At 37.6% G+C, this 8401-nt stretch overlaps 1 pseudogene; it reads right to left on the bottom strand.

Annotated features, from left to right (window-relative positions):
• Window positions 1-4981: 4981 nt before the first annotated feature.
• Window positions 4982-8134, bottom strand: LOC144234727 (uncharacterized; annotated as a pseudogene).
• Window positions 8135-8401: the final 267 nt, after the last annotated feature.

Genomic DNA, 8401 nt, shown 5'->3' on the forward strand with positions numbered 1-8401 from the left:
CAACACATTTAGGAGGTCATTTGTATTATGATTTCTCTTTCAATTCAGTGACTGATGATCATATAAAGTGTTTCTTCAGCATACTAGCCCTGAATATATTGACCATGTTTAAATAAGTCTTAGTGAATAATTTGCATTCAGTAGAACATGTTCAGGCATCAAGTCTGTCTGGGAGAAAGACTTTCAGATATAATTTTATAAGCCATATGTTGAAAACCATATCTAAATAATGATAGCTGAGAACTTCTAAAGCTAAAGACATGTCATAAAACATGCTGACTTCTTTAATGAGCACACATCATGATTTTGCACACATTATTTTGTTTGTCCCTTAAATATACAATTGCATTAAAAAAAGTCTTAATGTTGACAGTGTTTTTCTTAGAGGTATGATGAAAAACCAAAACCTCAAATTAAATACAAAAAGGTCCCACAGATATTACTAACAGCCAAGACAATAATAGATGAGTTTAAATGCAACACACAAAGAGATATATGGCACCATATATATTTGGCACACACTGCTGTCAGGCAATGTAGAATCAAAAGTCTTGGCAAAGCCTCCCAATTAAAAAGCTTAATATTTGCTCAGGGCAAAGCACATAAAATCTTAGTGAGAAATGCTGCTGGCTGTATAGTAACTGCACAGAAAAACCCTGGTGTGCTTTTCCATTGCCTGCGTGCATGGTACAGTGCTTTTCCCCATCCATTCTTTGTTAATCTGCAAGGGGCTCAATAGGTATATTATAGGATAGCAACAATTTGCTAAAATGGACTTTAATGAAAAATGGCAAGTATTCATTTTTAATTAGAGGCCAATATGTCCTGGACAACAGATGTCCAAATCTCTTCAGAGAGTATCTGGGAAATAAATATTTCTTAATGTTATTATTGCTATTATTTGTATTGCAATTGGCATTCGGCTTCCCCTAAAGTGCAGCCTGCTTTGTGGTTGTTACTACGTTCATCTTCACAGCGTGGTAAACAGGTGTCAGCTATGATTATTCTGGTTTTGCAGATGGTAAGAAGTAACTCTGAGAAGCTCCATGACCTGATCAAGGTCATAAAACGATCCGAAGCTGCAGCTGCCATGGACCTACTAGGTTTCTTATTAATTTCATTAGAGGAGACCAGTCAAATAGGGCACAGCAGAAGGAAAGGGGTATTTTTTTAAATGACTACTTACCATAATCCTAGTTTGCATGTTATCACTTAACCTTAATAATGGTCCAGATAAGAAAATTAAGCTTTTAGAGGTACCCAGTGTTTTTCAAGTTTATAGGGCAAATCGAAAGGTAGAGCCAGAATGTGAACCAAGAGGATCCCTATGATGCTTCTCTCTCTTCTCGTTTTGAAGGTTGATCTTCACTATTACAACAGTTTGTCTTTTTGCCAAGGTCACTGAAAAGGAACAGCAATTGTGATTAGCTACCTGGAGGTAAGAAGGTGGGGGAAGTAGGAGGTAATTGAATCCATCAGTATCCAAATCTGTCAAATTATACTCCCTCAACCCAGAAAGGCAGCTTGCTTTAATCATTCTATGTATTTTCCTGTGAACTTCCTACTATTGTATATCACAGCTGGCACTTTGAAGTTGACAGAGGATCTTGTCCCCCAAACCAGATTTAATAGATGGAGAATCCATAGAAATGTTTCTCTGAGGACCAGATATTTAGAACGGAACTGCTTTATCTAGATTCCTTCTGCTCTTGCTAGAGGAGACTCCAGAGAGAAATGCTTCATAAGGAGATATTGTGGACAAACTTACTGCCACTTCTCAAGTCACAGTTGCAGATTAACATTGCCTGTGGCTCTCTTCTTTCACATTTTGTTTTTAATTCCACATGTAAGACTCATAAAGCAGTATGTGTTTGAGCTTAAGCAGATATCTTAGAAAGGTCCAAGATTACACAAATTATATTATAATATGAAACATATGAAAATAAGTCCTTATGCTTTTGCTGCTCATTTTGTGCCAAACTTTTCCAAAGAAAGTAGTCTTAATAACAATCTTGTATAAAATCACAGGTTTTGTGGTTGGAGTGTGTGTGTGTGTGTGTGTGTGTGTGTGTGTGTGTGACATGACAAGTAAAATCCCTTCAATTTCAGAAAGGTTTATTTGAGATATAAAAAAATAAAGTCATATAACATACTGTCTGCCAAAAGGAGAAACTGGATAAATTATGACCCAAAATTGATAAATGTGTTTTATATTAACAAAGTGAATAGAAATTGATTTATATAATTCCCTGATGTCAAAGAAAACTAGGAAAAGTACACAAGTCATAGTTGCCAAATATCTTCATCATATTATTATATTCATGGCAGGGTCATTTTCCATAATAAACACTAATCGTTCCCTGGAAATTTCATCCATTTTAACCCCAACATTAAGCAGATCACATCTGACCAGTCCACTGTTATTACAATGAGAATATGATTAATGAAAACAATCCAAGCATGAAAATTTGTGACTTTTAATGGTTATTGCCCCTTTGAAACGGAATCACAAAAGCTAAGAAGTTTTATTTGCTAAATTAGGAGAAAGGATTGGTCTAAATGCAATAGAGAGACAGAGTAAGAGAAAGGGAGACAGGGAGAGGGGGACAGAGAGAATTCTTGCTCATCTATAAGACTAAGTTTTAAAAAAATTTATGGAAAACAAAATTACATAGGCAGATTCCGTAAGAGAAAGCAAGCATCCTGTTTAAAATTTGGAAATAAAAACATTTCCAAATAAGAGTCACAGAAGCATATCTGCTTTAGAAGCAAGTGACAGAGTTGAGAGGAATAGTATAATTTTTAGAGTCCAAAATATGAGAAACAAATTTTAAATTTAATACCTCTTCATAATATGGTTGACTAGATCAGGGTTGGGTGACTGGTTTCCCTGGTTCTAAAGAATGAGTTAATGAATAACTTTCAAAGCAATGGCTCCCTTTAATGTTATTTCTGGGTTTATTTAAATCACTCATTTGAATCTTCATGAAAGTTATTTCAGAAAGAAATGCAAGAAAAATGGCAGGTCATTTTACTAACTTGGACAGGCATGGAAAAAATTCCAAACATTGCATATTTCAATATTAGTATTCATATTTAGTTCCTTTTCTTTGAGTTTTGATTTTCCTTTTGAAATATTTTATGAATTTTCTTCTAAACTCTTTAAAGTAGTTGTAATGATTGATTTAAAACCCTTGCTACTATTTCTAATAAGTAGGTAACCTGTTGATCTACTTCTATTTTTTTTCTTTTGAGTAAGGTTATATTTCTTCTATTTTATTCCATATCTGGTAATTTTTTAATTATATTCAGAACACTATCTAAAAAAACAGCTGGAGACTAATGTGTGGGTATTTCACAAGGAATGGAAAGCCTTTCCTTTATCTGACAGCTAGGACATGGGGTAATCTTTCTAATTTCTTCAGGAGTTGAGTTATTCAGGGATGTGTCACAAATGTAATTCTAACTGAATATTCCAACTACCAACCAACCTACCACCCTGGAAGCATACTACCTTCTTATTTTTTTTTCCTTTCTTCTTTTTTTATTGTTAATGTTTTTATTTTGATAAAATATCAAAAACAGGAAAGTTGCAAGAATATAATGCACTGTTGTCTACTGGTTCCTACTTGGCCCACTTGTGTTCTCTCTCCCTCTCTCTCTCTTTTTGTCCCACTCCTGGAAAATGTATTTGTATTTTTTGTACACATATTATTTTCTATGAACACTTTCAGACCATTTTTTCCCTGCATGATTTATAAATAACTTACAGTCATTGTATCCTATTAACCATAAAAACTCACTTGTGCATTTTCAAAGCAAAGATGTGACTTCTGTGACCGCATGGAATTTGAACACTGCATTTATCATTGATTTAACATTGATTAAACAACATTATTTCGTCCATACTCTTTTGAAACGATATTTTTTTAAAGTCCACAGTCCAATCCTCTATCAACACTGTGTGGCCATGTCTTCATAGTCTCCTTTAATCTGGAACAGTTTATCAACCTTTCTTTATTTTTCCTGGCCTTGATATTTTTAAAAAGTAGGGAAGAGTTGTTTTGTAAAATATTACTTAAGTTTATTTAATGATTTCTCATGACAAGACTTCAGTAACACTTATTTTGGCAGAAATATATTTTAAAATGACATGGTATCTTTTTCAGTAAATCCTATTTGGAGGCTTATGATGACAATCTGTCTCAATATTAGTGATTCAGTTTGTTAAGGTGATGTAGGCCAAGTTGCTTCACTGTAAAGTTACCATTTACTCTTTGTAATTATTTGAATTGGAGTCTTCTGAAAAAGAGGATGGGATTAGATATTCAAGAGGCTATTGGGAAAACCATATTTGATAAAAACAAATGGCAAGAGTCAGATAAGGCAGGGATAGGTGTCAGATCTGGATATGAAGGAGAGAGGGAAGGAAAGATGCCTGGACAGAAGACTCAGCTGAAGCAGAGCGTAAGAAATCTTCCTCCAAGCCAATGGCAGGGATCCTGGAGTCCAAGGTCGCCTTAAGGAATCCAAGTCTTACAGAATAGGATCTTTTAGTTGTGGGGTGGGGAACAGTCTTATGCATCATAGTTTAGCAGCATCCTTGGTCTCCACCCACCACATGCCAGTAGCAGCCTCTCAGTTGTGGCAGTAAAAAAAAAATGTCTCTAGATTTCACCACATGTCACCTAAGCAGGGGGTAATATTGATTCTAATTGAGAACTATTGCTTTGCACAGGTAGGTCTTCTCCTGTCCTCTGATAAAAGTTAATATCTCTGAAGTCCCAACCTTTGCATACATGAGATTTCCCCCTAAAGTTGTCTCTTTTTGCATGATTAAGTATGATTTGTGATTTATCTTTAAAGTCTTGCTTACACTCCTTGTGCATGAAACTTCTTTACAACAAATGTTTTCTGGTGTCTAATAATGAGTGACTTCAACAGAAAACCTTCCTGAACTTACTGCAAATAAGGTTTTTCCCTAGTGTGTTCTCTGATGTGTGCTGAGGGTTGCCTCATCGCTAAAGCCCCTCTTACACACCCTGCATACAAAAGGCTTCCCCTCAGAATGTGTCCTTTGATGTCTTATAAGGGCTGACTTCTGACTAAAGCCTCTCCCACATTGCCTGCACACAAGGGCTTCTCCCTTGAGTTGGCCATCTTGTGCCTGACTAAACTTGCTTTTTGGCTAAAGCCTTGCCCACACTCAGTGCAAACAAAAGCCTTCTCCCCAAAGTGTGTCCTCTGATGACTGATGAGCTGTGACTCGCCTCTCTCACATTCCCAAGACACAAAAGGCTTCTCTCCTGAGTGTGTCCTCTGGTGTGTCACAAGAGCTGACTTATCACTAAAGCCTCGTTCACACTCCACACACATATAGGGGTTCCCCCCTGAGTGTGTCCTCTGGTGTGTAGTAAGGTTTGACTTATCACTAAAGCCTCATACACACTCCGAACACACAAGAGGCTTCTCTCCTGAGTGTGTCCTCTTGTGTTTTATGAGGTATGATTTCTGACTAAAGCTCCAACCACATTCATTACACAAATGAGGATTCTCCCCTGAATGAATCCTCTGATTTTTGCTGAGAGTTGATTTATCTCTAAAAAGCCTCCCACAATCCCTGCATTCATAAGTCTTCTCCCATGAGTGGGTCCTTTTGTGTGTGATAAGGTTTGACTTATCCCTAAAGCCCAGCCCACACTCGTGGCACACAAAGAGCTTCTCCCCCAAGTGTGTCCTTAGCTGTCTGATGAGGGTTGACTTTTGGCGAAAGCTTCATCCACACTCCTCACATGTGAAAGGCTTCTCCCCAGAGTGTGCCATCTTGTGTCTGACTAGATTTGACTTCTGGCTAAAGGCGTGCCCACACTCTGTGCAGAGATAAGGCTTCTCCCCTGTATGTAATCTCTTGTGTGTGATGAGAGCTGATTTATAGCTAAAGCTTCAGCCGCACTCACTGCAAAAACAAGGCTTTCCTCCTGACAGGGTCCTCTGATGAAAAAAGAGGGCTGAATTCTTGTTAAAGCCCAGCCCATAATTTCCACAATTCACTACTTCAAATCCTGAGAAATCTGCCCACTTTAATACTTTGTCTGTTTCCAAACGGTTTATGTTCCCAGCTGAGCTGTGCTTTGTTTCCACCACTGTCTTGCCTTCTCTCAATCTTATTATCTGCCCATCAGGTGGGTTGGAGAAAGTTTTAGAAGTAAACCACCCTCCTGTCCTCTCAAACAAAGATTTGGAGCCCTCTTCTCTGTCTTCATCTTCTACTTTGTTGTTGCAGAAACTTTCATAAGAAAGCAGTTGCTGCTGCTGCTTCTGATATGCTGGGCAGAGAGTTCCTGCTAACAAGCCTGAGCAGAATGGAAGGCAATAATCATGTAGCACATGTTGGCAAAATGGTCAACTGCAGAAGTCCAGAGCAGAGGAGGAACCAAGTTGAATATCTAGCTTTGAATCTTCTGAACAGGGGGTGGGCAGGCATTCTCTCTCCTCTCTCCAGGGCTCTTCCCCCTATTCAGAGTGACAAGTGTTGACTTAGGAAATGGAATTCCCACAGAGACCAGGTTGCAGTAGTTTTCCAGCATCACATTCCTGTACAGCATCCTTTGAACATGGCTCAACAGCTGCCACTCTTCCTGGGTGAAGTCCAAGGTGACATCATAGAATGATACAAATGCTTCTTCTCTCCTGGTTGTTAGCCCCAAGGCCATTTTTCCTGCCTCCTGAATGGTGTCCCTGAAGAAAGGTGAAGTTTTATCTTTGCTCAGTTTTGGCTCCTGTGCAGTAACCACTCCCAGAGTGGAGTCTACATGTCTATGGATCTCCAAGATGTTGAGACTTGTCACAGACAGAGAGGTTAAAGCTGGGAAGGACACAGGTGCAATCTCTGTCCCACAGCAGGTGTATCCACTGTTTCTTTCTCAAGGGTAGGGTGGGGAGAGAGGTACCATTGCTTAGCTGAGTTGGCATTCTTCCAAACTACATTCCATTCCAACCAGATCTCAGCATCCTTACTCCTGGCACAGTACTGTGAATCCAAATCTGGCAATGACCCTCAGATAGAAGTGGCTACTGCTCTCTCCTTCTCTCTGAGGGTTTTGTTTCTCAATAAAATTCAGTTCATTTAACTTCTTCCAATCCACCATTCTTCTCTACTCCATAGGAAAATACAAAATGATTTGTATTTATATTTTGTCTTATTTTTTGTTACCATTAAAACAAAGCTCTTTCTCTTCTTTCATGGTTTAACTGGCAGCAGAAGTATTCCTGGTGGGGGAAAAATGAATGGAGAGTTCAGAATTGTTCATGGAAAAAAGAAAAAGAACTCACAGGTTGACTTGTTTTGTGGTACCAATTTTTTTTATCTTCTTGTTGTTGTGGCTATCCAAAACTGGCTATTTTTTTTTTCTTAAGCCATTGAAATTTACACATAAGCCTTTAGAGCTATCTAATATTTAACTTTTGACATTATTCTAGGATCAAATGTCAATATTTTACCTTGCTTTTGTGATAGGGAAAAATGAAATGATAGTGGTCAATAGGATGGTCAACAAAACAGGAGTCACCTTATCAATTTTTCCTCCTCTTATTATTGTTTGTCCATTGACTATATAATCCAAAAAGGTCTTCTCAATGACCCCTGAGGAAGTTATTTTCAAGCAGAGACTGAGGAATACAAATGGTCAGAAGTTTGTTCGTTATTTGTCAATTAAAAAGGAGCAGGATATATATTATTTAAATAAGAAAGAGACTGGTTAATACAACATTATAAAGTGCAGAAATAAGATAATTTTCAAGAAGTAAGCTAGAGAAATTATCTCTGTTGGTTTCAGTGACACAGTGAGGCATGAATTACAACCCAAGAAGCTAATAGCAGTAAACATTTACTTTGGGTCTGACACTGGCTATTGATTCACAAGTAAGCCTCAGTCTCGGATTCTAGCTGGTAGCATTAGGACAAGCCCAGGCAGACACAGCTTCACTAGCTGTACAGATTGTTTGAAATGTAAAGACAGTATTCACTGTGGTGCTTCTACAGTCTTTCAAGGCATATAAGTCAATTGAGTAGACAATGTGAAGGAATAAAAGCCTCTTCTTGTGTGCTTTCCCTGTTTTTCTCTGATTTACCCATGTTTACACTCCCCTTACAGTATTTCAGCATTTACATTATATGGAGCAGGTATTTGAATGGCAGCACCCTTCACACAGAGGGGCATGATTAAATGATAATAATAACTAATAATCATAATAATCATCATCATATAATAATACTAATAAAAAAATTTCTTTATGTTTCATATAGGGGCCAGCTAGTAGGTATTCAAATACAAGCAAAGATCATCCAATAATCTAAAAGCTCACTGTAGAATTCACTGTGAGTAATATGGAAAGATTAAAT

Source organism: Crocuta crocuta, unplaced genomic scaffold (genome assembly GCF_008692635.1).
Source record: "Crocuta crocuta isolate KB4526 unplaced genomic scaffold, BGI_CrCroc_1.0 scaffold371, whole genome shotgun sequence".
Classification (NCBI taxonomy): domain Eukaryota; kingdom Metazoa; phylum Chordata; class Mammalia; order Carnivora; family Hyaenidae; genus Crocuta; species Crocuta crocuta.